Source organism: Rousettus aegyptiacus, unplaced genomic scaffold, assembly GCF_014176215.1.
Source record: "Rousettus aegyptiacus isolate mRouAeg1 unplaced genomic scaffold, mRouAeg1.p scaffold_m13_p_1, whole genome shotgun sequence".
NCBI classification, from domain to species: Eukaryota; Metazoa; Chordata; class Mammalia; order Chiroptera; family Pteropodidae; genus Rousettus; species Rousettus aegyptiacus.
This window is the reverse complement of record NW_023416284.1, coordinates 129681265-129686343: the sequence shown is the minus strand read 5'-3', so window position 1 is coordinate 129686343 and position 5079 is coordinate 129681265.

The window sequence follows — 5079 nt, the reverse complement described above, 5'->3', positions numbered from 1 at the left end:
GTTCCCAAGATAAAGATTTGAATGCTAATAGTTTATTTAGGCAGTAATCCCAGACAGCACTGGTAGTGGAAATGTGAGCAACCAGAGCTGAAAAGAACATATATGAGTTATATCAACGGAGGGGTGAAAAAAAGGCTATTTATCTACCGAATCCTCGGTCTGTCTCTGATTGAGAGCTTCACTGGGGTGGGGGAGGGGGGCATTGATTTTCTGTTATTTCTAGTTTGCCCTACCTGCAAGCTGAGTGTGCTCATCAGCCAATATAAAGCTCTTGGGCATAGTTGGAGCTGAGGGTAATGGGTAGTCTTCTGTAGAGCTAGTGCTAAAAAGATAGGGGCCAACAGCATCTACCGTAATGGCTGAGCTTGAAAAAAAAAGTAAAATCTCTATGTGGCAAAAACAAAGAGAGAAATCAAAGCCAAAGTGGTAATCAAAAGTGAATACCACTGCCCAAATGAGTTTCAGATCAGACACGGTCTCTAAAGTCTAGGAGTTAGGTACAGAAGATGTGAGCTTGGGCCTGTGTGAAGCTGGAAATGGAGTCCATGCATCGAGTCCTTAGCCTGAAACACTACCTTATTTATAAGATGGGCTCTAAAAAACTGTGTCCACTAGAACAGAAGAACAAAAAGAAACCTGTTGTTTGTGCAAAGTTTTAGTTGAGGAAGTATATAAGTTGTCCACAAGAAATGAAAACCCCAGGCCTGTACCACATGTAAATGTGGGGTCTGGATTAATAGAATCTCTACAGCACAGGAAAACAAAACCAAAATATTTGCGTCAGAAATTGGTCCAAAATCAGTGAAACTCTTGACCTCCTGGCAGAAGTGAATTTGAAATCATTCTAGAGGTGTTTAAGCAGATTCCTGCTGAGGATAAGTGGGGATCAACCCACTGTGAAACTCTGGGAGGCAATGTAGGATAAACCTCAGGGGTCAACATTTATGCAAATCAGAGGCCATGGGTAGGGATATTTATTTATTAGCTTTCATCAGTCACTTACTGAGGTTGTCTCTCAGGGGATATTAACTGTCCAGGTCTTCGGCCTGCTCCATGTATGGATCAAACGTGTTATGATACCCAGAGGAAATCCTCAGACACAGAGTTACGTATGTTTGCTGTTGAAAACTCTCAGGTTAGTGTGCATGGGAGTGGTGAATGCAGAGAAGATGGGTAGGGGTTCGGGGGGAGCACCCACAGTGTCTTCTATGCTACCAAGTAGTTTATACCCTCACCAGCTGGGTAAAGTGTTCCATGCTCCTCCCGTTCCTTCATTTTAGATATTTTAGTTAGCAGTTGTTGATATGCTATTGAGACTTTATTTTGTATTTCCCTGACGATGACTAATGAAGCAGAGAACCATTTCATATGAGTATTGATCATTGGATATCTACTATTGTGAAGTAAAAAATCAAATCATTTGCTCATTTTCTACTGAGTAATGCTTATTGATTTGAAAGAATTCTTCATATTATTTGGATGAGCTCCTTTTAACTATATTTATTGCAAATATCTTCACCCATTTTGTGACTTACCTTTTTACTTTCTTAATTGTGGATTTTGATAAACAGAAGTTCTTAATTTTTAATTTAGTAAATCAATATTTTCTTTTATGATAGGTGCATTTTGTATCCTGTTTTAAAAATATTTGTGTCCTCAAAAGTCATGAAAACATTTCCCTTTCATATTTAGATTTTTATGCATGGTATGAGGAAGGGGTCAAAATTTACTTTTTTCAATGTAGGCATTCAGTTGGACTAGCACCATTTATTAAAAAAGAAAACATTCTTTCTTCCACTGCACTCCCCTATAGTTTAAGAAATTCTGATTAGTAGTTACTTTTGTTCTTCACTTTACTGATAACTTTATATTGTCTTCTGGGTTTCATTTTTCCTATTGGAAAGTTAATAGTAAGCCTTATATGTTGCACTTTTCAAGGCAATGGGTCTTTTTTCTCTCCAGTATTTTTAATATTATCTCTATTTTTGATTTTCAGCAACTTTACTGTGATGTGTTTAAGTGTAGTTTTCTTTGTATTTGTTTTGTATTGACATTGCAAACCTGGGTGATGTTGTTTACATCTGTAGTGAATTTCTTTGTGGCTTCCCATAGACAGAGCAGTAAACAATCACCTTAATCCAATCAGGGCAGTAAACAATCACCTTAATCCAATCAGGGACAAAGCTAATTGAGGTGAGATTTTATTCTTCGTAAGGCCTGGTCTATTTCTAGTTTTGCCATAGTCATAGGTCATACTCTTTCTGGGTGAATCAAAAGCCTAGATACTTTCCAGGGCTTCTTTCCCCTTGCTAGTATAAAGCTGCTGAAATCTACTCATATTCTCTGTCCCTTAGCAGCCGCTTCTATGTATCTTTTTATTTTCTCTACCAATGCCACTCATGAGTTAGCAAATTCCTGAAGGGAAAAACGATGTAAAATGTTGAATTCGTCTTGAATATTTTTTTCTTCATGATCTCGAACCCTAAGTCCTGGCTGCCTTGGTAACTTTCTAGGGACTCTCAAATCAATTTTTAAAAGAATTTTCATCCAGCTTTTCTATTTGTTCTTGGTGGAAGAATTATCTCCTAGAAGCTAGTGCCTTATGGCCAGAAGCGAAAGTTTAAGTGGCATTTTATATAGCGAACTTCGTTAACATATCTTTAACCCACACTCTCATGCAGTTTTCAGTGTTAACGCTGATGTTCATAATACCGACCTGGTGACATTCTGATTCTAATGTGTCTTCTGAATCATCAAAGATTAAATTTAAATTAGTATAGTATTAGTGCTTAATATATTTAAAAATGTTTAATTAATTTCACAGATAATCTAGGAATAGCGTATATGGGAATTTGCCTTCAAAACATTCCTGTCGAAATCTTCTTTCACTTGCTTTTTGTGGCACAACCAAAGCATCAATTCCCCCATACGAGAATTTGAATACATCTAAAGCTGCTTCTGAAGAAACATCTTGGTCCTCCTCTCTGCACTCCAGAGCTTCTATGCAGAAGAGGGACTCTTTCCATCTGGCTAAGCAAAAACTATGGCAGAAGTTTAATTTTTATGCAAAAATATCATCTTTGCTAACAAGATGCTTAGAATCTAAAGTGTATGACTCACCTAGTCTTGAATTATGTGCTTGAGAGCTCTTGTCCAAAACCCGGCTAAGACAACTGATATTTAGGAGGAATTATATAGGGACATCATGCCAATTGTTTATTTCTAGCGACATGGTAAGTTACGTTACGGTTATATATATATATATATATATATATATATATATATATACACACACACACACACACACATATACATATACATATATATATATAATATATATAAATATAAATAAATAAACGTGGGTGTCTCACCTAGGCTAACGGAATTAGAAAATCTTGGAATTTTTCAGAAGGACCTGTGGTGATTCTAATGGGCAGCCAGGTATTTTAAAATGCTTTTAAATGACTAGAAAACTACATATTCGAATGATATTATTTTTACTCCTAGGAGAAATAACTTTACACAACTGTGACTTAATGTTCTGCTGTCACCTTTTCTTGAAGGCAGTTTTAGGAATACAAGTGAAACTAATGGTTTTATATCATCTGTGAAACCATTTTCGGAAATATTGCCCATCATTTGGTTCAACATTGCTTACACAAAGAACAGTTTGAATTCACCAGGAATCACTTATATGGCTTCAACTACCACCTGCATGTTGATGACTCTCGAATGCATATCTTTGGGCCAGGTCTCTCTCCTGAGCCGATGGCACAGCTTTACCTGGTTGTGCATACGCAACTTGAGCCCAACATGTGCAAATTGAACTCATTGTTAATACTCCCATTCTCCGGGATTCAATGCTCCTTTTGATTCAGTGAACAGCATCTCCAATTATCCAACACAACTATCCTCAATGCTTTCCACACTTTGACCTCCACAACCAGTTGGGTCTCTAAGTTTTGCTTCTTTGCGATCTCTCACATCCATACTTTTCTCTATCTACTTCTGTCTCCTGAGTTAAGGCTCATCACTTCTTACCCAGATTCCTGCAAAAGGCTTCTAACTGGATTTTTATGGCTTCATTCTTTCTAATCCATTTCCACACTATTTCCAAAATCAGCTTTGTAAAGCAAAAACGTGATTATTCACTTCCTTGTGACCTTCCAATGGCTCCTTCAGTGTTTGTCTTTAGAGTAAGACTTAAACTTTTTTGATTACATAAAAAGCCCTTTATGCTTCCTATCGACCTCCTTATCTTCATCTTATATAATTCTTTTGCCATGTTCTATAATAAGCCACAGTGTCATATTCAGATCTTTTCAGATGGGCTTTTCTGCTCGGAATGTCCTCTCCATTCTTTTTTTTTCCTTCCTTCCTTCCTTCCTTCCTTCCTTCCTTCCTTCCTTCCTTCCTTCCTTTCTTTCTTTCTTTCTTTCTTTCTTTCTTATCACTCATTTTATTTGATTTTGGGAGGATTTAAATTTTTTTTTTTTAATTTTAATTTTTCAATTAGAGTTGACATTCAGTATTATTTTACATTAGTTCCAGGTACCAGCACTACAGTTAGACATTTATATAATATATAAAGTGATCTCCCCAATTCTTTTTCTCCATTCTTTGTCCGGAATATCCAACTCTTCATTCCTAATTCAACTCAGGAATTACATGTTTCTAAAAACCTTCCTCACTCCTCCAAGATAGCCTACAACCTCCCATTCCATGTTCCCAAAACATCAGAGCTTGCCTTATCACACTATGTTCATATTGTTTGTTTACATAATTATCTTTTCCTTAATTATACATCCCTTCAAAGCAGGGAACTTGGTCTTACTATTTTTATTTCAGTTGTTCCACAAAATATGCATGGTGCAGGCTCACAGAAAATATGTTCAAATAAAATTTTTAATGTGCTTTGTGAGCTTGTGTCAGTTAAAAGAGAGCTCCTCATCAAAAAAAAAAAAAATGATTTCCATTTTACTTCATTGTCAGGAAGTTTAGAATTAAGATTTGTCTTAATTGCAGTACCTGGTCTTAGACGAATGTTTCTAATCACATATCTCATTTTCGCCTCCACCA